General features: G+C 44.7%; 2 long non-coding RNA genes across 2 annotated transcripts; one reads left to right on the forward strand and one right to left on the reverse strand.

Annotated features, from left to right (window-relative positions):
- Positions 1-1,607: 1,607 nt before the first annotated feature.
- On the reverse strand, positions 1,608-2,616 carry LOC308310321. Its single transcript, XR_013963483.1, has 3 exons — positions 2,587-2,616; positions 2,121-2,206; positions 1,608-1,658 (listed from the first exon to the last, which is right to left on the reverse strand). It is a non-coding gene; the product is annotated as an uncharacterized lncRNA (long non-coding RNA).
- A 3,355-nt stretch (positions 2,617-5,971) lies between these two features.
- On the forward strand, positions 5,972-7,032 carry LOC308310496. The gene is made up of 3 exons (XR_013963500.1): positions 5,972-6,070; positions 6,533-6,598; positions 6,745-7,032. It is a non-coding gene; the product is annotated as an uncharacterized lncRNA (long non-coding RNA).
- Positions 7,033-25,299: the final 18,267 nt, after the last annotated feature.

Genomic DNA, 25,299 nt, shown 5'->3' on the forward strand with positions numbered 1-25,299 from the left:
AATGAAATAATTTAGGCACATAGAAAAAATATGTAAACAACCAAGTTTAGAATACAAGTGGTTGATTTTTATGTCATTTTGCTGAGAATGCACTTTAAGACCACTCTTTGAGAACCACTGGCTTCTAAAATCTATAAAACACCAACTTTCCTGAAACCACCAGAACATGTTGGATAAGATTGTGTCCATATTTCCACAGTTTTCTGAAAAACCTATGTTTCTATATTAGTGGTTCTCAAATTATGTTATGTCAAGGACCCCAGAAATATGAAATTGGCCGCAGACACCTACAGTATCTGAAAATATGTTGTTCCAGGGACTACCCAGAAGCAAAGATGAGTTTAAAAACGTTTGCTCTGAAACAATATATATTCAAAGATTTGCACATTTTCAGGATAAAACTAAATAGCAGACCTACAAGCTCGTAGCGCTGTCCCTGGAACAACATATTTTCAGATTGGAGTAAATCGTTTGAACACCAATGATACAGAAACATCTAGGCTTTTCAGAAAACAGTCATACCATTCAAACACTTTAACCATAATTTTAAAAGCTGTTAGATTGTTGGCAGATTTACAAGCTCACGAGCTTGTAGATTTGCTATTTTTGAACGTTTTAACTAAAATCTGCGAGGATTTAGAAGACATTTTGTGGAATCAGTTCTCAAGTTTAATTTCTATAAAACACCAAGTCTATTCTGTGTGGAGTTAGTTATGTAGGCCCAGTAATGTTGCAATAACAGTTACACAGCAATAAACAGAACACACAATCGAGATTCACCTTTTGAGCAAGAAATCGTGCAGCATACATTCAAGAGTCCATTTGGAAACCCCTATAGCGGTGGGTTTGAACCCTTTTCATGCCAAAGTTATTCAGCATTTGAGCCACGGACCACCATTTGATGAGCTGCCTGCCGTGCCTGTCCGTTTCCTTCCTTTATGAAGCCTGACTGGTGGTGGCCGCCAGCAGAAGTTCCAAAATGCACCCTGTCCAACGTCTCCGGCTCTCAGACCCCAGGTCCCTGTCACTGAAGTCCAAGATCCCCTGGTTTTAGCCACTTTAACCATTATTTAAAAAGCTGTAAGCTGTTGAAAACGAGTTTGTAGATTTGCTAATTTTGAAACATCGTGAAAATGTGGCACAAATCTGTAAATATATATTCTTTTGCAGCAAATGTTTTAACTAAAATCTGTGAGGATTTAGAAGACATATCAGTTCTCAAGTTTAAGTGCTTAAGTCTTTAAAACACCAATTCTCTTCTGAGTGGAGTCAGGAGTTTCTGAGCGTAGCAATGTGTGTATGTCCCCGTGTCTGTATGTCCGAGCACGGAAAGCTGGGTGCGTTCCTTGAGGTCTGGATGTTGCGTATAGTAGAGGGTCAGGGAAACCCGACTGGTGGTAGCCTTTCCAGCAGAGGTTGCATTTGAAGTCGATAGGTCTTCCTCCAGCGAAAGTTCGTCTGAAATCACAGAATTAATTAAATAAATTATTTTCACCGTAATCATTTCTCTGGCTTGTGATCCATGATTTAACAGTTGCCCTGTGGGTAAAACCCAGCCATTTTCTAATTTCTATTCCTGTGCTAAAATGTGAAAATGTTCTTACCATTTTTATTTATCCATCACCATCATCTCCACTTCCTCCATGTGACCTCCTCATCTGTAATTTGAACAAAATCAAATACAAAATTGATATGGATTGCATTTGTATAGGGCTCACAACACGTGAGCTTGTAGATCGACTATTTTCACCATGCAACCAAGTGTAAATTCAGGCATTCTGAAATAGGCCTACCTACCATCACTGCTGTGAAATGTGGGATAACGTTTTGATGGCTGTGAGAACCACTGCCTTAACCCATTTAGACCTGAGGACGCATCTGTGTCGCCTCATAGGTTTTAAACATTATTTTAAAAGCCGTTAGCTGTTGAAAAATAGCAGATCTACAAGCTCATCTCCCTTCTACACCTCGGTCATTTAAAATGTCATGATGGTAACAAATTAACAATGGTACACAGTTACACATTGCAAACTTGAGGCAAGAGAGCTTGTAGATCGGCTATTTTCAGCAGGATTCAAAGGCCAATATATACAGAAGTTACACAAAATATATGGCTTAACCTTGTTATGTAGCTGCTGTTGTTGTTGCCATGATGTAACTGGAGTAGAAACCAGGTCAGGGTGGTAGAGAACGCAGGGTTCCAGTACTGAGAAGTTTAGAGACAGGAAAAGACAAAGATACAAAATTGAAATTTGTTTTCAGTAAAAAAACGTTCAGTTGTTTCAAAAAGTAATTACTTAATTCAGTGGTTCCCACCAAATAACTGTTCAGACAGAGCAGAGCCAGAGACAGGGCAGTTTTTGTGAGTTCCTTTAGAGGAGACAAGAACAGAGAGAAGAGTAAAATAAATGGCTCAGAACGTACCTGCATGGCAATGCTCATGTTCTGCATCTGCACCTGTAATAGAATAACAAAGTCTGTTTTAAACATTAGCCTACTATGTGATATTTTTTACATTTGCAAGACAGAGGTGCCTAAGCGCAGTAGATCACGGCCCATTATTTATTCTGTATTTGAGCCACGGACCACCATTTGACGAAGATGTAGCCTTGCAGATGGAACGTCATCTTGTTTGTCTGTAAAATTAAATATAAAACACCATCCATAACGCTTAAGCTGCAGTAGCTTTCTCTTTATTTCCAACGGAGCTAGATGTTTTTAAGCCTGTTAAAATAGCATGAATTATACGTTTGCAAACCCCCGTCCAAACAATAGATTAGCTAGCTAGCTAGCTATTGCTAATCTATTCCCTCTGCTAGCGTTATAGGGTTACGTGCAGTCGTGCACAGATATAGATCGAAACGATTCTAACACGTGCAATTACACTACACACAGTATATATCAGATATAAAAATACACTGACCTTTCAACTGAATTTCTCCGGAGAAAAACGGCGAAATATAAGCCTTTGTTGTGGAGTCTTGTCTTCCTAGCTCATAACAACAACAGACGGAGAAGACGGAGAAGCCTGCAATTCTGCAATACATGCCGGGTGAAGCCTCGGTCCCATGCAGAACCCACCGTAGAGGGGGGGGGGCTTCACGGGTAAAGCGTTACAATTACTATAGTCTGCAGGTACATATTATTAATAAAAATGAAAAATAAATATAGCTGCAAGAAGAAGTAGAAGAAGAATCCACTTAATTATATTCAATAATAGTTAAAAAAGAAGAAAAAAATCATAATAATCCTACAAAATATAATATTATTATTATTATTGAGAGAGAGAGAGAGAGAGAGAGAGAGAGAGAGAGAGAGAGAGAGAGAGAGAGAGAGAGGAAGAGAGGGGCGGGGGGGCAAGCCTCAGGACAGCGTCACGAGGGCTGTAAATGCACACTGTTGCGCAGAGGAATGAAAATCTAACTGAGGCGCGATCGTTTGACGCGAAGACAGCGGGGGGAAGTCCAAGCCAGCCCGGGCGTGCTACGCTGTGAAGGCGACAGCGGGAGGCGGTAGCTAGCGGGGAAATGTTAGCTGGGTAGCTGTAACGCGTTGTTTTTTTAAATTCAGTAACTTGTTACCGTTACTACATTGTGCGTTATTCCGTTACTCTTCCGTTATTTTTCATGTAGTCTCGATCGGGGGAGAATGAGAAGAACTGTCATGCTTGCCTTGCGGGAGAGAAGGGGGAGGAGGAGGAGTGTGTGTGCGTTTGTGTGTGTGTTTATGTTTATGTTTATTGAAGGATCCCCATTAGAGACACATGACTGAGCCTCTAGTCTTCCTGGAGTCCTGAATAAAACAAATACAATACAAATGTACAGCTAAAAATACAATTTAAAATTAAAAACAGAAAAAAATAATATATATATTATTATTTTTTACAAAGAACACAGATACAAAGAACAAATTCACATTATAAATCAAAAGAACAGATTTACAAATCACAGTTATGTACTTGGCAAATTGGCTAGGTATATCTTGACATTCTTTTTAAAAGTAATTTTGCTATGTATTGTAGAAAATATGTTTTTGGGCAGTGCATTCCAGAGAGTTATTGACCTATATATACCAGTATGTTTCAGACAGTTTGATTTAGGTGTTGTTTGTATTCTTATGTTACCAGAAGCTGCTCCCCTGGTGTTGTAACCATGTTCAGAAGTCATTTCTAACTGGTGAGCCGTGTGTGTGTGTGTGTGTGTGTGTGTGTGTGTGTGTGTGTGTGTGTGTGTGTGTGTGTGTGTGTGTGTGTGTGTGTGTGTGTGTGTGTGTGTGTGTGTGTGTGTGTGTGTGTGTGTGTGTACTACACGTGGTGATGCGCAAGTTTGTTTACTCTGACTAGTGTCATGGCGGCGCCCATATCGCAAATGGCTATATTCCTCCTTATTTCCTTCAGCTGCTCCAATCCAGCACAAAGTACAGTCAAAGTCAGTTGTTGAGTCCCAGCAAATTATGACGATCCCATTCCCACCGGCTATACCACCGTGTCTTTGTTTATGTCGGTCGCGCGTGTGTGTGTGTGTGTGTGTGTGTGTGTCGTGTGCGCCGTGTATGCACATCATGTGAGCGAGCGAGCGAGAGAAAAAGAGAGAGAGAGAGAGATAGAGAGAGAGACACTGAAAGAGGCTGCGCGTTTGTGTGTGTGTGTGTGTGTGTGTGTGTGTGTGAGACAGTGTGCGTAGCCTAGCTACTTTTGAGCGAGAGAGAGAGACGGACAGATACTGAAAGAGACTTTGCGCGTGTGTTTGATTATCAAATATTAATTCTGGTTTTGGTCTTACTTTGTTTATAAATCCAGACTCAAATTAGTATTGCCACCACCACCAATAAGAGCAGCTACCCAGCTAACATTTCCCCGCTAGCTACCGCCTCCCGCTGTCGCCTTCACAGCGTAGCACGCCCGGGCTGGCTTGGACTTCCCCCCGCTGTCCTTGCGACAAACGTTTGCGCCTCAGTTAGATTTTCATTCCTCTGCGCAACAGTGTGCATTTACAGCCCTCGTGACGCTGTCCTGAGGCTTGCCCCCCCCGCCCCTCTCTTTCTCTCTCTCTCTCTCTCTCTCTCTCTCTCTCTCTCTCTCTCTCAATATTATATTTTGTAGGATTATTATTATTATTATGATTTTGTTCTTCTTTTTTAACTATTATTGAATATAATTAAGTGGATTCTTCTTCTACTTCTTCTTGCAGCTATATTTATTTTTCATTTTTATTAATAATATGTACCTGCAGACTATAGTAATTGTAACGCTTTAGCCTACTGTGGTCGTGGTGGGGTAAATTCACCCGTGAAGCCCCCCCCCTCTATGGTGGGTTCTGCATGGGACCGAGGCTTCACCCGGCATGCATTGCAGAATTGCAGGCTTCTCCGTCTGTTGTTGTTATGAGCTAGGAAGACAAGACTCCACAACAAAGGCTTCTATTTCGCCGTTTTTCTCCGGAGAAATTCAGTTGAAAGGTCAGTGTATTTTTATATCTGTAGTGTAATTTCACGTGTTAGAATCGTTTCGATCTATATCTGTGCACGACTGCACGTAACCCTATAACGCTAGCAGAGGGAATAGATTAGCAATAGCTAGCTAGCTAGCTAATCTATTGTTTGGACGGGGGTTTGCAAACGTATAATTCATGCTATTTTAACAGGCTTAAAAACATCTAGCTCCGTTGGAAAGAAAGAGAAAGCTACTGCAGCTTAAGCGTTATGGACGGTGTTTTATATTATTTAATTTTACAGACAAACAAGATGACGTTCCAAGACCCAGACGGTGAGCATTGCCATGCAGGTACGTTCTGAGCCATTTATTTTACTCTTCTCTCTGTTCTTGTACTCTAGGAACTCACAAAAACTGCCCTGTCTCTGCTCTGTCTGAACAGTTATTTGGTGGGAACCACTGAATTAAGTAATTACCTTTTGAAACAAATGAACGTTTTTTTACTGAAAACAAATTTCAATTTTGTATCTTTGTCTTTGTCTAAACTTCTCAGGACTGGAACCCTGCGTTCTCTACCACCCTGACCTGGTTTCTACTCCAGTTACATCATGGCAACAACAACAGCAGCTACATAACAAGGTTAAGCCATATATTTTGTGTAACTTCTGTATATATTGGCCTTTGGATCCTGCTGAAAATAGCCGATCTACAAGCTCTCTTGCCTCAAGTTTGCAATGTGTAACTGTGTACCATTGTTAATTTGTTACCATCATGACATTTTAAATGACCGAGGTGTAGAAGGGAGATGAGCTTGTATATCTGCTATTTTTCAACAGCTAACGGCTTTTAAAATAATGTTTAAAACCTATGAGGCGACACAGATGCGTCCTCAGGTCTAAATGGGTTAAGGCAGTGGTTCTCACAGCCATCAAAACGTTATCCCACATTTCACAGCAGTGATGGTAGGTAGGCCTATTTCAGAATGCCTGAATTTACACTTGGTTGCATGGTGAAAATAGTTGATCTACAAGCTCACGTGTTGTGAGCCCTATACAAATGCAATCCATATCAATTTTGTTTTTGATTTTGTTCAAATTACAGATGAGGAGGTCACATGGAGGAAGTGGAGATGATGGTGATGGATAAATAAAATGGATAATAAAAATGGTAAGAACATTTTCACATTTTAGCACAGGAATAGAAATTAGAAAATGGCTGGGTTTTACCCACAGGGCAACTGTTAAGTCATGGATCACAAGCCAGAGAAATGATTAAGGTGAAAATAATTTATTTAATTAATTCTGTGATTTCAGACGAACTTTCGCTGGAGGAAGACCTATCGACTTCAAATGCAACCTCTGCTGGAAAGGCTACCACCAGTTGGGTTTCCCTGACCCTCTACTATACGCAACATCCAGACCTCAAGGAACGCACCCAGCTTTCCGTGCTCGGACATACAGACACGGGGACATACACACATTGCTACGCTCAGAAACTCCTGACTCCACTCAGAAGAGAATTGGTGTTTTAAAGACTTAAGCACTTAAACTTGAGAACTGATATGTCTTCTAAATCCTCACAGATTTTAGTTAAAACGTTTGCTGCAAAATAATATATATTTACAGATTTGTGCCACATTTTCACGATGTTTCAAAATTAGCAAACTCGTTTTCAACAGCTTACAGCTTTTTAAATAATGGTTAAAGTGGCTAAAACCACGGGATCTTGGACTTCAGTGACAGGGACCTGGGGTCTGAGAGCCGGAGATGTTGGACAGGGTGCATTTTGGAACTTCTGCTGGCGGCCACCACCAGGGCAGGCACGGCAGGCAGCTCATCAAATGGTGGTCCGTGGCTCAAATGCTGAATAACTTTGGCATGAAAAGGGTTCAAACCCACCGCTATAGGGGTTTCCAAATGGACTCTTGAATGTATGCTGCACTATTTCTTGCTCAAAAGGTGAATCTCGATTGTGTGTTCTGTTTATTGCTGTGTAACTGTTATTGCAACATTACTGGGCCTACATAACTAACTCCACACAGAATAGACTTGGTGTTTTATAGAAATTAAACTTGAGAACTGATTCCACAAAATGTCTTCTAAATCCTTGCAGTTTTTAGTTAAAACGTTCACTGTGTTTGGGCCACATTTTCACGATTTTTCAAAAATAGCAAATCTACAAGCTCGTGAGCCAACAATGATGGTTAAAGTGTTTGAATGGTATGACTGTTTTCTGAAAAGCCTAGATGTTTCTGTATCATTGGTGTTCAAACGATTTACTCCAATCTGAAAATATGTTGTTCCAGGGACCGCGATACAAGCTTGTAGGTCTGCTATTTAGTTGTATCCTGAAAATGTGCAAATCTTTGAATATATATTGTTTCAGAGAAAACGTTTTTAACTCATCTTTGCTTCTGGGTAGTCCCTGGAACAACATATTTTCAGATACTGTATGTGTCTGCGGCCAATTTCATAATATTTCTGCGGTCCTTGACATAACATAATTTGAGAACCACTAATATAGAAACATAGGTTTTTCAGAAAACTGGAAATGTGGACACAATCTTATCCAACATGTTCTGGTGGTTTCAGGAAAGTTGGTGTTTTATTGTTTTATAGATTTTAGAAGCCAGTGGTCTTAAAGTGCATTCTCAGCAAAATGACATCCACTTGTATTCTAAACTTGGTTGTTTACATATTTTTTCTATGTGCCTAAATTATTTCATTGTAACCTTTTTTTTTTCCTAATAAAGAAACAAAATTAAGTATACATTTGCTGCTTTATTATGTTTCTATAAATATGTGGGAGGGAGGTGCGGGGTCGCAATATATATGGGGGGGGGGTGTCATAAGACAGCTCCACGCTGTCCTGCTGCTGCCTTCGGTAGCTGACGTTCGAGGCGCGGCAGAGTAGCGGGGCGCCGGCTACACGCGCGTCGGCGCGCACGGCACACGCTGATCAAGAACGACGCGGCCACATCGTGCGACGCGCCCGGCGGAGGACACGATCGGCGGCGCGCGGCGACTGCCTCACGCAGGCGGCGCGCCATGACTTGCTAGCTGGGTATGAGCTATCTCAGCCTATATGCACAGTATACAACATTCACTGGAGCAGTGGAACTGGAACCCTCATGTTGTTGGTTGTAGCCTATTTGTATTTAGTTGTTTGCTATAAATATGTATTGATAGGCCTACATAGCATCATCAAAATCACCACCAGTCCCCCCTGCTATTGGTATATTATTATCACTGTACTGAACTGAAGGCATGAATGAATGGCCTGGAAGTGGGAGCCCGTTTTTCTTTTTGAGTGGTGCAACCACTCTATTATAGACAACTATGTGTGTCCCTGGTTGGCTGGCTGTGTCCCTGGGTCTGAGCACGGAAATAGCATATTTTCTCCACCAAGTGTTTTGGATGCGGGGCGGCTCGCCGGAACCGGAACCGGCGAGCCGAGCCGAAAAGTAACGAAAAAGTTACTTTTTGAAGTAACGCTTTACTTTTTGGTTTAAGTAACAGTAAAGTAACTAAGTTACTTTTGAAATGATGTAACTAGTAACTGTAACTAGTTACTTTTTAAAAGTAACGGTCCCAACACTGCACATCAGCCATGTGGGCAGAGGCAGACGTACATACAGTACGTTAGCAATGCTTTCATATCAAAATAATGTGTCCTGTAATGTGTCAACAACACTATCTCACCTGGGACTACACTATATTTACCCACTGTAGCACATGAAATACAGTATAGATTCTAGAAAATGATTATTATTATTAATAATAATAATAATAATAATAATAATAATGAAGATCACATGTGGCCTTGATGTTTGTTTGATATTCTGGCTAATAGTCTATTTCCTCTTTGAGGGCACAGTTCCAATATCATCTGTTTCTGCAGCAAACACACTTTTTTTCTGTCATTCACTATTTTGTCCACTAGGTGGTAGTATTGTAAGTGACATCACAGGCTAAACTAGTATTATTGGGTCTTTCCAGTCAGAGCCTTCTATTAGAGCAGTGGTTTCCAACCAGTGGTCCTTGAGGGGGGTCCAGGTGGTCCCCGGGCTAAATGATGGAGAGTTTGTAACCAAATTGAGCCTTAATTGATTGAGAAAAACGGAATCCATTCTCTTTGGATCTAATAGTAATCTCAGCAAGGCAAATGGCTTCTTGGTTAGAGTGGGTGACAATGTTATCCAGAGACAAATTGTTTTTATAATCGTCATGGGTGCCCGCCCCCTCCCCCCGTTTATATACCCCCCCCCCCCCCCCCAGCAGCGGGGGAAAAGCGGTTCAGGTTCTAAACACTTATTTGTACCACTTTTTAAACGTGTCAGTGTTTATATTATAAACAGAAGAGCATGTTTAAATGCCATGATTGCACTGAGTCATCTGGCTACTCCTCATTGTGAACAAGTAGCCTATTGCAGAGTACAGTACTATATGCATACCCTATACCTGGCAGGTGAAAACAAGCCACCTGATTAGCATTTGAATGCCTGATCTGCATGTGTACAAGTGGACATGCAACGCGGTCCACCCCCCACCACCCCCTGCCCCCGGGCCAGGACAAAAGATGTGTTAACACTAGCCAGTCACTACTACTCAGTCGCTGAACGGTCAGAGGGACCGTGTTTTTGGTGCGATTTGATTGGCCACTCTCTCCCCCACTCCCTGGAGACGTCCAACTGGAGACGTTCAAGCCGGCTGCATCCCATTTCCAACGAATTAAATCATATATATGTTTGGCTGGTTAATTAACTTGGAATTTGTTTACTATTTTGATAAGATAATATGAATACAATGATTATTATCCATGATGAGGGCAGAGGGATGTTATTATTGAATGCTCGGTTTCAATGGAGCGAGAAGCTAGCTAGCCTAGCCTAGTTAGCTAGCTGTCTGTGTCGTGTGTTAAGTGTTGTTAACAATGGGACAGTCTGAACTGCTGAGATGTTGTCATTTCTAAACACATGTTTTCACTCCTAAAATGTATAAAACTAATAATACATGTAATACATATTTTGCCCGGTTAGTGCTATATAGGGTTGCCACCTTTGAGATCTTGAAATAAGGAACACTTATACGACCACGCGGCGAAGCAGCGCCGTTATCGGGTTATCCGATCAAATCAACTAACTGGCCTTGGAACACCTCGGGATCCCCCAGGAGGACGTTGCTAATGTTGTCCTGGTGAGGGAAGTCTGGGGCTCTCTGGTGGAGCTGTTTCCCCCGTGACCTGACTACGGATAAGCGGTTGAAGCTGGATGGATCAGGGACGGATTAACCCCCATGAGTGTAATGTGTTGGGGGGCCCATTACGTGCGTGCAAATTTTTTGTGTTTTTTTAATGTTTTTATCATCTTTTTGACCTAAATTGAACAAAATCAATGGCCAATTTCAGGGCCTCAAACCCAGTACCACACGATCCAGTTTCCTCAAAGGGCCCCTAACAGCCAAGGGCCCCTAGGCCCTGGTCCCACTGGCCCAAAAGCTAATTTGGCCCTGGGATGGATGGATGATTTCACATACCATATTAGCCTTTGGGGTCACTTGGTGGTCACTGTGGTCAGTAATGAAGGGGTAGACCTACTACACTGGATTTATTAACGGTTATGAAGTAGCCTATTCTGTTTATAACAACATAAGAGTTCTGATTCTGAATCCGAGTTCTTTAAATGGGCACAATATTTAATTAAATTGATTCATTTATATTAAATACATGTTTATTTATTAGACTTCATTAATAAACAATTAACCATAATAGTCTACTGAAATAGTTTGGCTATATGCCCACATCAGCAGCCATATTGGCTATTGCATGGGCAGGACAATAGACAGAATCGATCTCAGGGGCAGTTTGTGACACTTTGGGTGTTCTGTGATCATACTGTTGATCCCTGTAGCTGCTGTTTGCTATCAAACAGTTACCCATGCGCCACAGAAAACATACGCCGACATACTTTGCAATTTGCTCCATATTAATCTCCCGTGACGCTGTCAAGCCAGGGATTTGCCTCTTCCCTGCACTCACGTCTATATTTTTAAGGCGTTTTCTTTTTTGAGATGAACGCGGTGGAGAATCAGCTGTTGTAGAACTTCTAGTACTAGACATTTTAAACAGTGCGGTGTGGCCGGCCGGCGAGACAGGCACTGGATTCGCCACGGCGCAATTGAGAGCAACAGCAGAGCACACCGCACACAAGCAGACCGGCAGCCACGGGGAGGTTTTTGTTTATGCTCGTGGGAGGTCCTGCGTGACCAGGACAATTGTGCTGTCTTTAATATTTCCTGTTTTATTTTGTTCATTATTGTTAAATTCAGTGTTGACGTTGTGTGACAGATCACGCAGGGGGCATTTAGGAAAATACGGAACAAACCGCGTTCCGTATTGATTCAATACGGGACGCATCATTTAATGCTGAAATAAAGGACGAATCCGTATTTTAAGGAACGGGTGGCAACCCTAGTGCTATATTGCAACATAGCCATGGAAGAGTGTCGCTTTGTTGCTTCTTTTTTTCCTTCTTCCGCACCCTGCAAAGATCACTCGTCTTTTCTTGTGTTTTATCGATGTAATTAATATTATGTGACCCCACGCCATGTACAGACTGCTTGACTAGGCATGTAAACATGACATAATTGTATTAATGTTTAAGTGTAATGATGTTATTGACCGGATTGTCCGTAGTAACAGACCCCCATTCCTCCAGCCGTTAGCTTACATTTGCTAATATTATAAGCTAGCTAATATTATAAGCATTACTAAAGCTAATGTATTGCAGTAAATGCGGCATGTCCGCGGTAAATTACTTATACAAGTGAGTCGCGTTATATTTACCTAAATTACAAGCCAAAGTACATTCCAAATAAACAATTATTAGCCACGTTATGTTGTTATATCAGTTTAATTAATAAAAAACATTTGCTAAGCCCGTGTGTATTTCTTTGTCCCAACTTGCAAGTACATCAACCACGTGACCGGGCTGTTTTCTGCCCCCTCAATATCCCAACCGAAATATTTTATAAGATGGCTCTCCGCATCATAAGTGCATAAAATACTTGTTTATTTGGAGTGAACATGACAATGACGAGTAAATAAATATTAACACGACTCCCGTCGATACGTTATTTAACCTGGACATTTCCGAATTTAGCTGAAAACGGGCTTAGTAGCCAGTATTATATTTCATTGATTGTGCCAAAGAAAGAATCGCGTCAGGTCAAACCGGCCATGCACACCATTGCTCACGAAAGCGACACCCTTGCAAGCAGCCTAGTTCACATACATGACGAAATACGACATCAGAGTTATATATTTTTTTTATATAGAGGGGGAAACATTATAGGCTACGCGTGTTATCGATATAATCGATGTAATTAATATATTTGATTGATCCAAATAATCGCCTAGTTAGCTAGCTGTATGTGTGTTGCGTGTTCTTTTTTTCCCCTCCACCCCTCTTTTCTTTAAATCATAACTCGCTCATTTTTTGCTCATTTTAAAAAATTCAAAATACCATGTAAACTACGGAATTCGGTCTTTCATTTGGTTGTGTAGGCCCTCTCTACGAAACGATATCAAGTGAAAAGGAAATGTCGGGGAATCGGGTTATAAAAGACACCATTATCAAGCAGCAAAAAGGCGAGTAGGCCTATGGGGGAGAAAGGGGGACGTCGGTCCATTGTGCCGATAATAGCAAGACAGAGTAAGAGATATATGCCTAAAATCATATTTACAAAACGTTTCAAATGGGGAAAAAAACAGAGATGATTTCAATCGAATATTTAGACAAAGTCATGCAAGGGGAACTTTCTCTGGACTCCATGGGCTAAGAAAATAAACTTTTAAATCTCAAAACCGGTCAGAATGACCGCTCCGACGTCGTAGTGTTAAGGTGAGTTCAGACTTGGATGGTTAGAGTGGCGCGATTACATACAAAGTCAAAGTCAATGCGACCTGGCGCGGTACAAACGGGACGGACCGAGGCGAATATATATATTCCATAGAGCAATGATATATTCAGGTCTAATTCCTCATGGGGGCTCGAGCCCCGCCGCCCCCACGGAGTCTTCGTCACTGATGTTATCACACGTGAAGCTGAATTTACCTACCTCCATCCTGGAGGCTAATCTTTCTGGTGATAAAATGGCTACCAACGTAATCAAAAAAGTCAACCAAAGAACAATATTCCTTTACAGGATCTCCTCACTGGTCAACAAAAACACCTTGAAGACCTTAACAGGAGCCCTCGTACAAACTAGGCAGGCTCCTACTTGGCCTCACCCCCCGGACCCACCTCACCCCTGCCCACTTTGGCAGGCTGGAATGGCTTAGGGTCGATGACAGAGTACAGCATCTTGCAATGGGTCTGGTCCACAAGATTCGATACACCACCAAGATACCCATGTACCTGTCTAAATACTTCCTTAATGTAAACGAAGTCCACACCCACAACACCAAAGGGAGTGCAACAAACCATGTACAACCCAAATTCGGCACAAACAAGGGACTAAATTAGCTCCTATGCCACCAAAATGTGGAACGCCCTACCAACAGTCATTAAGACATGCAAATCCCTTGACTCCTTCAAAACCGCTCTCAAAGGGCACCTACGGACGACTGCAATTCGAAACTGGCCCCGTTAAATCTGAATCCCCCCCCCTCTTTTCCCCTCACTGTATAATTATGTTTATTTTCCCTTTTTACCTCCTTTATGATGGATTCCTGTTCTGTTATTTGTCTATATAGAAGTGTATATTTGTACGTCTCTAAATGTTTTGATGAATTGAACATGGTGGACCCTCTTGTAAACAAGTGTAATGCTTAATCGGGTCGTCCACTCACAGTTAAGAGCCTGCCCCTTTATATTAGATCTGCCCCGTCTATAAATGTTTTTAAGTTAAATCTTTTCTCCCTGGCTCTTAATCCCTCTTAAGTCCATTTAATGTTTGTTATATCTTAGCGTTTTTTTGCTTGTTTGTTTGTTTGAAACTTTCATGTTTTTATTTGCTCCCTGCATCATGTCAACATTTCTGATTGTGATTCTTGTTTGCATTGTGTGTTTTCTTGCTTGTCTATGTTTTGCCACTGATCTGTGCAGCACTTTGGTCAATCTTGGTTGTTTTAAAACGTGCTTTATATAAAGTTTGATTTTATTTTATTGTATTTCCTTCTCCCTCCTTCCCTCCCTCTCTCTCTCAATTTGAATAAAACGGAAGAACCACATCCTACTACTATGTTGTGTCTGCAACTGCATGTGTTCGTTGTTTTTGGATAGGTAGTAGTAGGCCTAATCACTTATCCCGTGCAAATGTGATAAGTTCGCTCATGAATGTAAACAGCACTGTATGTCTTGAAGGTTACAGTAGCCTATGTGTCAGAATATAGGTTAGGAGCAATCATGCTATATAATATTGAAATAGAAACAGTTGGCTAAAACTATAACATTATCCCGCAGGGGGAATCACTCGCCCAGAGGAGCAGCAGTTAAGATTACAATTTATGTAAAGCTCTGTTCAGACTTGAGGAATCGCTTGGCAAGTCGCCCATTTGCAACTTCTCGTCTTGGCTTTGTATAATAAAACTGAACACTCGTTCACGTTTAGTTTAAATAAATGGAAAATAAAAAGTGCGTTGTTGGCCTGTTTGGTTTTTAAATAAATACTTGGAAGTAGCCTATGTGATTAATTGCATTAGTCGGGGCGCCCATTGAAGCGCAGGCCAGGTAGGCTACTGCGCCTAGCATCAGCTGTAGCCTTGAAAGTGGGGCAGTAGCTGTCAAAATCATCATTCCATTATGTGTGTGAGTGTGTTCATATATAATATCCCCGATAGTAAAACAAATTCTCTCTCTCTCTCTCTCTCTCTCTCTCTCTCTCTCTCTCTCTCTCTCTCTGTCTCTCTCTGTTTCTCTCTGTTTCTGTTTCTGGCTCAACAGCGCCCCTACTGGTACTCATAGTCATAACACTGGTGCTCATAGTCACATAGGTAGGTGAACACATAGGTAGGTGAACACGGACATTGCTGTTCCTTGGAGTGGTTGCACCACTCAAAAAAGAATTTAATCAGAGTCTACAAGTTGAATACTAACGTTGAAATCTAGGACAGATCATTGAAGGCCATTATCAAGTCACACTTCTTACACAGGGAGGTGGGGGCAGGGGAGGCATTTGTCTCTTGAAGTGTCAGGTCACAACAATGCATTCCATATGATTCAACTGCGTATATATTCTTTCTACGTCCGAGCATAGACATGGTAACGCCCCGCCTGCCTCTGATTGGCCTACCGACACTGCCCGTCTTGCCTGTCCTCCGAGATGCAAGGACACTCCGTGGTCGGAAATAATACGAGTACAAGGGAATGGCAACACATGACAGTAATTTGTAACTTTAGTTTTTGTAGAAGAGGCAACCTAATATTGTTTGTGCCTTTTGCTTTGATTGAATAGGCCTATGTACTATGATTTGATTTGGCTGTGTTATAAATTAAAGCGTTAATGTTGATTTACCATGTATTAATCTAAACTAACACTAAACTAATACTATTATACTAATAAAGATCAAGGGAAAATAGACTTTTTGTTTTAAAGTACAATAATGTTTAAAGTTTACACATGTATACAAATAAACAGGCCAACGGCATAAACAATATTAAAAGTTGCTGTCACGCGTGCCAAGCTGTCATTTATTGTAGCTATTATATATCACCCCATTCGACTGTATTTATTTCCCACACGGAGTAACCTCGCGCAGCAGACTATCCAGCATAGATAGTCTTATCTATGCTGCGCGCACACACACACACGCCCTCACACGCCCTCACACACACACACACACACACACACACACACACACACACACACACACACACACACACACACACGCGGTATGGCTATGAAACACGCTGGGTTATAAACTCTTCAAATATATTATATAATAATATTCTTCTCTCTCTCCCTCCCTCTCTCTCTATGCAGCGAGACAGGGGGCTCTCTCACTCGTACAAGTTCATTGTCCACACACACACACACACACACACACACACACAGAGAGAAAGAGAGAGAGACGTTATGAGGGGTCCCCCTCCCTCCCTCTCTTTCTCTCTCTCTCTCTCTCTCTCTCTCTCTTTCTCTCTCTCTCTCTCTCTCTCTCTCTCTCTCTATGTAGCGAGAGAGGGGACTCACTCGTGCAAGTACATTGTCCTATACGCACTCCCCCACACACACACACACACACACACACACACACACACACACACACACATACGCGCGCGCACGCACACTCACTCACTCACTATCTGCCCGGTGTTACTGCGGGGCAGGGCCAGTTCGATGCCTCTCGGTGCCAAATGCGAGATTAATAGATGTCGCCCCCGCACAATATTTCGTCCATTTGTTGAGGCCTACAGCGCCCCTAGTGCAGCTTTCCACCAGCTGAAAAATGTCTGGGGATCCTCAGATCTTCCCAAAAAAAATAAACAAAGATCAGGATCTTTAACTCCATGGTAAAGCCTTGTGACAAAATGCACATTATATTATTATTATTATCTACTTTTTCCAATGTGTGTAATTATATACGTGTGATATGAATGCATGCGAAACCCTGTGATATGTGCACCTTCAATTCATGTGGGAGGTAATGGGCCTAATTAGCATGACAGTGATTGCCACACGCCACTTGTCAAATAGAGGGTGTGGTGCAGGAAGTCGAGAGACCTGTGTACTAGTGTGAACGGGTGTGAGGAGATCTCAGAGGTGCCAGGGTCGGTGGTTAGTGGGAAAATCACATCAACTAACTACTGTTGGACCTGCAGCCTAAACTACAATCTACAGACTGTCGGGCTCAGCCAAACGCGGAGTAAGCGGCCGTGTTGGAATGCTGGGGAGACTGTGTCGTCTGCGCTGGATTCATGCATGAACTGCCGGTCAACGGGAAGCATCGCGGGTGAGAGATATCCGTGTTCTGTTGGATTACCGGTGGATTATAGTTCGGGGCATCCCTAACTTGCGTTCATGTGGATCTGATGAACTATACTGTGGGAGCGCATTGAGAAGAGGACGGTCGCGGGACCGTTGTTGATTTAGAGCGCCTGCCTCGCGTGACGAACTTGTTTGTGTTTGTTGTGTACAACTAACGTCGGGACTTTGTTGGGTTAAAAGGGGATTGAGGAATTGGGTGTTGTTTGTATGTTTATTATCTTGGGTATACGGTCAGAAGCGAGTGCGTTGTATTGTCCGATTGTTTGATTTGGTTATTAAATGTGTGAGTTTCATTAAGCTAAAAACCTGCCGATCCCGTCTTTTTCCTTTAGTTAATAATTTACCTTTCTAAACAAAAGGCCGATTGTTACAGGTGGTGGCCCATACGGGGATCGCAGGTAAGTTTAATTAGTGAAACCACCATTTGATGATTGTTGTTAAAAAGGTACAAAAAAAAAACAATACACTGTAAAAAAAAAAACGGCTAATACCATACAATATTATACACTGTAAAAAAAAGTTGTGAAATTACAATGGAACGATGTGAGGGCATTAACATTACAGTTGAGTTGGCCTTGATTAAGAGCAAGTTGCAAACCCTTGAAGATCTGGTGCAGTACAGACAGGGGCAGTTTGAAAAAGCAATGGAGAGTATTGCAAACAGGGAAGAGAGCCTAAGGGGGTACGTAGATCACAGAATGAGGGAGATGGAAACTCTCATCGACAACTCTATTGAACAGTCACAGAAAAAGTGTTTCATGAGGGTAGATGAGAGATGGAACGGGAAGGTGTCGGAAATAAAAATGGCCGGTACCGATCCTCTACCTAACCCTCACGGTCGGGCCCTCAGCAGGCCTACTCCCTGTTGTCAGACCTCCAATGGCCTGCCCTCCAGCGCCAAGAAGGCGGAATCGCAATGTCGGGACAAGGGGCCCAAGAACGTGCCGGGGAGAGGAGCTTGGGTCGCACCCATGTGTGTCAAACTGGTGCAGCATGTCAGCGGGAAGTTGCCATCATCGAGAGTCGGTGGTGGTGCCACCCTAGGGCCATGGGGCCAAGGTGACCCACCTGAGGTGGAATACCTGTCCCAGAAGTGGCCGGCAGGGGTAACTCTGCATGGCCTAAACGAGGCTCAGCATGCGGATCCTAAGCTCAGAAGTCTACTGGGAGGTCTAGTCCAGTCCGACCCACGAACCCGTCGCGGTGGGTATGAGGAGGTCCAGGGAATCCTATATCGGAGGCGGCCGACCAGAGACTCTGGACGGAAGCTTCAGGTGGTGGTGCCAGAAAGCCTGATCCGCTGTTTCCTGGAACACTTCCACGACCGCCGGACGAGGGGTCATCCAGGTAGACTAAAGACTCTCCTTACGATCCTCGAGGTGGCCTGGTGGTCGTCAGTCCGCAGAGACGTGTGGGAGTATGTTACGAGGTGCCACGTTTGTCAGCAGGGCAGGCCAGGTAACTGTAAGCCGTCCGTGATGTTACAGTCTACTCAGGGAGACCGGGCAGGGCAAGGTCTTGGGGTCGACCCGGCGGGGCCGATCTCGAGAGGCGGAGAAGGAGGCGCCATGCTGCTGGTCACCATTGGCTACAACAACGAGTGGGCCATGGTCAAAAAAGTTGGACGAAGGTGGGGGAGGGGGGGGTGTCTCCCAGGCCAGAGAAGCCAAATATGTTAGAGCCTGGCAGAGACCTGCGCAGTCCCAGCCAGACGCTTTGGTCGGGCCGAGAGCGCATCCACTCTCAAAACCTTTTGAAGCATGCTCGTCAAAGCTCGTGCCCCCGAAATGGTCAGGTTCAGCTAGATGACGAGACAGATAGGGCCTTTAGTTATACCTTTTGAAATGGAGGGAACCAGAAAGTAGAAATGTTGTAATGTGGTCAACCTCAACCCCTCCTTTGGGAGGACTTGGAGAATTAGCTTCCAGCTGGGGGGGGGGGGGACTGTGACAAAATGCACATTATATTATTATTATTATCTACTTTTTCCAATGTGTGTAATTATATACGTGTGATATGAATGCATGCGAAACCCTGTGATATGTGCACCTTCAATTCATGTGGGAGGTAATGGGCCTAATTAGCATGACAGTGATTGCCACACGCCACTTGTCAAATAGAGGGTGTGGTGCAGGAAGTCGAGAGACCTGTGTACTAGTGTGAACGGGTGTGAGGAGATCTCAGAGGTGCCAGGGTCGGTGGTTAGTGGGAAAATCACATCAACTAACTACTGTTGGACCTGCAGCCTAAACTACAATCTACAGACTGTCGGGCTCAGCCAAACGCGGAGTAAGCGGCCGTGTTGGAATGCTGGGGAGACTGTGTCGTCTGCGCTGGATTCATGCATGAACTGCCGGTCAACGGGAAGCATCGCGGGTGAGAGATATCCGTGTTCTGTTGGATTACCGGTGGATTATAGTTTGGGGCATCCCTAACTTGCGTTCATGTGGATCTGATGAACTATACTGTGGGAGCGCATTGAGAAGAGGACGGTCGCGGGACCGTTGTTGATTTAGAGCGCCTGCCTCGCGTGACGAACTTGTTTGTGTTTGTTGTGTACAACTAACGTCGGGACTTTGTTGGGTTAAAAGGGGATTGAGGAATTGGGTGTTGTTTGTATGTTTATTATCTTGGGTATACGGTCAGAAGCGAGTGCGTTGTATTGTCCGATTGTTTGATTTGGTTATTAAATGTGTGAGTTTCATTAAGCTAAAAACCTGCCGATCCCGTCTTTTTCCTTTAGTTAATAATTTACCTTTCTAAACAAAAGGCCGATTGTTACAGCCTGTTCTGCCGTATGGAGCAGAAACTTGGAGAACAACTGTTAAGAACATGAAGAAAATCCAGACTTTCATAAAGACCTGCCTGAGAAGAATCCTCCGAATCCACTGGCCTATAACACAATCAGCAACCTGGAACTCTGGCAGCAATCAGGCCAACACCCTGTGGAAGAAGATATACTACAAAGAGACGCTGGCGATGGATCGGCCACACACCCTTCGTCAAGCCTGCAGCTATAGTTATCACAAGATACGCCCTGTTTGTTCTGGAACCCACAAGGGAGAAGGAAAAAGGGGCAGACCAAGAAACACCTGGCCGCGTGACCTATAGATGCAGATGTGAAGAGATCTGGCCATACATGGGAACAGCTGGAGAAAATGGACCGGGATGCCTGGAGAGCTCTTGTTCGTGTCCCATGCCCAAGGTTGGGCGATAGGTGTAAGTATAAGTATGTATGGCCCACCAATGGGCTACTCCCCTCTCTTCCTCTTCTGTAAGCAAGACTCTCATTCTGCCCCACCTTGTGGGTGAGGTCTATGTCTGATATAAACTGTATATATATTGTACCTCTGGGTTAAATCAGGAGGCTTGCCTTGGAGACCGGCCTGTGAGCTGGAGCATCCGTGTACTGGCTGTACACGTTAATAAAGATCTACAAAGGGAACTTGCTTGCCTCATGGTTCCTCACGCGTTTAGTGTGTGTAAAACTGCCACGTCAGTACTCAGTATGATGAGTACCTAAATCATAAACAATCATTTTCCACATTTGGTGCGTATATGTTGATCAACTTAAATGTCACTTTCATGTATTAAAATTCCAAAATAATAATTCGTGGCACTGAGAATGTGCCTGATATTGCCCACACTTCCCTCTTTTACCAAAACAGCAACACCACATGACAAATTAGTCCCATTGTTGACATACATCGCCCCTTTCCATTGTTTTTTTTTCATTTCTCCATGATTTCCTCATCCCAATTAGTCTCTAGCAGACATATGATATCAGAGTTGCATAGCGCCACCACCTGTTCAAACTTTGAACTGCTCCTCAACCCATTTGTATTAAAAGATGTTACCTTCAACATTAGGTTTAGGAGCGTTAGTGTGTGCACCCAGACTTTCATACCTTCTGTCTCCTGGCATCCTTCATCTTCTTCCCTTGATTATTTTATTTTCTCCTTTCAACCGCGGAGATCACTTATTTCAGTTATTTCGGGCTCATGTTGTCAATTGCACTGGTAGCCTCTTTGTCTCTGCTGCCTCTTTGTGTTTCGTCTGTGCCAGTGTCTCCCATGTCAATGTCTTGTATTGGGGGGGGGGGGGGGGCTCTGTCTCCTGCGGCCCAGTGCTTCTCTCTTTGCCCTCTCCATCGGCCCGACAGCGGCCTCTCCATCTCTCCTCTCTTTGCTGCCTCCTAGATGTTTCGTGCCCTCCGGGGTCTTCAAATGGTCTCGGCCTGGTGGATGCACCCGTTGGGCACATGCTCCCACGCCGTTTCCACTCTTCCCCCCGTCAGACACTTCTCCCTCCAGGACCGCGTCATCAAGGCTGCACCCAATGTTGTCCTGCTCCCTCTCTGCATTCACCTGGGTCTCCACAGGTGTAGCCTCTGTCTGATTTGTAGTATCGTCGTCATCACCTTCTTCATTCCCTCCCTCCTCCTCTGCCTCTTCATCCTCTTCCTCATCCTCCTTCTCCTCTTCCATTTCATTTTCAGGGTCAGAGGGGTCGCCATTTGCCTCCTCGTTGCATTTGCTGAAAGCTCTTACATTGCATTGCTGGCGACCTGATTGGGGGAACTCTCTCGCGTAGTGGCCTTGCCTCCTACATTTGTGGCATTTAAATTCCGGGCACTCGATCAGAATATGTACGGCAAAGATTTCACATACTCACAAACCTTGTGCCATATGCAATGTCTGTTCCCTTCCAGAGCTTTCTTTTTATGGGTGAGACAGCAGTTACCCCCCACTCAGTCAGTTTGTTTATGATTTTAACATCTTCAATGAAGGTTGGGAGACTCATAAATGATACAACCATTTCATCACTGGACAGTTCTTTTGCCATTATGCTGCTCCCTGCTTAAGAGTGGGTGCCCGGGTTCGGATGGAGAGCCGGGTCGTGGGTTTAGCTGGCTTCGGGCCTGGCACCCCGGTGGGGGCCCGAGGCTTCCTGGGTCCGAGTGGAGAGCCGGGCGATTGGGGCTGTGTTTTACTGATGTGGGCGTGGCCTATGCGCTTGCCCTGCACTATTAGTCAAAGCGCTCACACCTATTTGCACTCAGACAACCAAGCGCGCCACTGTGCTCCCTGTCATTTTCTTCAACAGCTGAGCTGGCCTTGTCCGATGGGCAAGGCCTTCCAAAAATAGCCATAACTCATGAACGTCCCTCTCCACGGAAGTCTTTAGTAAAAGGCGAAAGGCTTATTCGTCATGAAGAGAGACCGGAGTAATTCTACCCGCTTGCCACGGCGGCCGGCGAAGCCTACAGCCGCGCCGGTCAAGCGCTTGACGGCGCGCGCGCGCACGCACACGCTTGGCGTGTCCGGGTTGAACGCGGGGCCTGTCGGATTGGGGGGCTGGTTTAATGATGTAGGCGTGGCCTATGCGCTTTGGGGGGCAAAAGGCCAGTGGTGCACAATGATCTAGTGTTTTGCATGGCCATTCATGTTGCTCATGCAGTATGCCGGCATGAAAAAGCTTACAGCACCTGGTATTAGATTGTGAAGGTTCCGGGGGGGTTGCTTAAGAGTGGGTGCCCGGGTTCGGATGGAGAGCCGGGTCGTGGGTTTAGCTGGCTTCGGGGCTGGAACCCCGGTCGGGGCCCGAGGCTTCCTGGGTCCGAGTGGAGAGCGGGGCGATTGGGGCTGTGTTTTAATGATGTGGGCGTGGCCTATGCGCTTGCCCTGCACTATTAGTCAAAGCGCTCACACCTATTTGCACTCACACAACCAAGCGCGCCACTGTGCTCCCTGTCATTTTCTTCAACAGCTGAGCTGGCCTTGTCCGATGGGCAAGGCCTTCCAAAAATAGCCATAACTCATGAACGTCCCTCTCCACGGAAGTCTTTAGTAAAAGGCGAAAGGCTTATTCGTCATGAAGAGAGACCCGAGTAATTCTACCCGCTTGCCACGGCGGCCGGCGAAGCCTCTAGCCGCGCCGGTCAAGCGCTTGACGGCGCGCGCGCGCACGCACACGCTTGGCGTGTCCGGGTTGAACGCGGGGCCTGTCGGATTGGGGGGCTGGTTTAATGATGTAGGCGTGGCCTATGCGCTTTGGGGGGCAAAAGGCCAGTGGTGCACAATGATCTAGTGTTTTGCATGGCCATTCATGTTGCTCATGCAGTATGCCGGCATGAAAAAGCTTACAGCACCTGGTATTCCCAGGCGGTCTCCCATTCAAGTACTAACCAGGCCCGACCCTGCTTGGCTTCCGAGATCGGGCGTGTTCAGGGTGGTATGGCCGTAAGCAAAGGCAGCGGTGGCCGGTACGGCCCATATACAGCAGACGGCCGTAGCCAATGCGTCAATGAAAAGCTTACAGCACCTGGTATTAGATTGTGAAGGTTCCGGGGGGGTTGCTTAAGAGTGGGTGCCCGGGTTCGGATGGAGAGCCGGGTCGTGGGTTTAGCTGGCTTCGGGCCTGGCACCCCGGTCGGGGCCCGAGGCTTCCTGGGTCCGAGTGGAGAGCGGGGCGATTGGGGCTGTGTTTTAATGATGTGGGCGTGGCCTATGCACTTGCCCTGCACTATTAGTCAAAGCGCTCACACCTATTTGCACTCACACAACCAAGCGCGCCACTGTGCTCCCTGTCATTTTCTTCAACAGCTGAGCTGGCCTTGTCCGATGGGCAAGGCCTTCCAAAAATAGCCATAACTCATGAACGTCCCTCTCCACAGAAGTCTTTAGTAAAAGGCGAAAGGCTTATTCGTCATGAAGAGAGACCCGAGTAATTGTACCCGCTTGCCACGGCGGCCGGCGAAGCCTACAGCCGCGCCGGTCAAGCGCTTGACGGCGCGCGCGCGCACGCACACGCTTGGCGTGTCCGGGTTGAACGCGGGGCCTGTCGGATTGGGGGGCTGGTTTAATGATGTAGGCGTGGCCTATGCGCTTTGGGGGGCAAAAGGCCAGTGGTGCACAATGATCTAGTGTTTTGCATGGCCATTCATGTTGCTCATTCAGTATGCCGGCATGAAAAAGCTTACAGCACCTGGTATTCCCAGGCGGTCTCCCATCCAAGTACTAACCAGGCCCGACCCTTCTTAGCTTCCGAGATCGGACGAGATCGGGCGTGTTCAGGGTGGTATGGCCGTAAGCAAAGGCAGCGGTGGCCGGTACGGCCCATATACAGCAGACGGCCGTAGCCAATGCGTCAATGAAAAGCTTACAGCACCTGGTATTAGATTGTGAAGGTTCCGGGGGGGTTGCTTAAACCCTTGGACTGCCACCCCTAATATCAGCTTATGGTCACTTATGCCAGCTATTCAAGAGATATTTGAATGCCAATAGAAAAATGTGTGATATGACCTCAATGTCAAGAAATATCTAATTTTAAAGCTGCAAGTCTCTACTTTCTACAGAAAAAAAGATTATGTTTGAGAGACCTTAGTGAGTCAGACCTCTTCCGACCTGAAAATGTACAAGCCGACAATACAATATATGAGATAAAATGGAGCCCACATGAGTCTCAAGTTTACCAATACAATAAATGCATTTTGTTTGTGTGAAGAAATGTAATGTTTACCTCTGCCTGCCCTGCCAACAGCATCAGGTGGTTGTGGGGTTTCTTCCCTGGGCTTCTTAGCTGAAAACAGAATAGAATATACTATTCAAATAGCCAATCTACAAGCTCTGCAATACAACACATGATATTGTAGGCTCAGGGATCGTTTGCTTTTGCCTGAAGGCTGTCGTGGTCTGATGACGCAGTGTTGTGATGCGTCAGTGTGTTGGTTGTGTTCTGTTGTTGTGAACTAAGATTAAACGGAGCGACCGGTGGCGTTCCAATGATAAACTCCTTGTCATCTATCCTTATAAAGAGAGTCTAAAGCCTGCATATTCGTCTAGCTGCGGCCGGCGCTACATTGGTGGCAGCGGTATTGGATTG

Source organism: Protomyctophum bolini (genome assembly GCF_963924005.1).
Source record: "Protomyctophum bolini genome assembly, chromosome: 22".
Taxonomy (NCBI): domain Eukaryota; kingdom Metazoa; phylum Chordata; class Actinopteri; order Myctophiformes; family Myctophidae; genus Protomyctophum; species Protomyctophum bolini.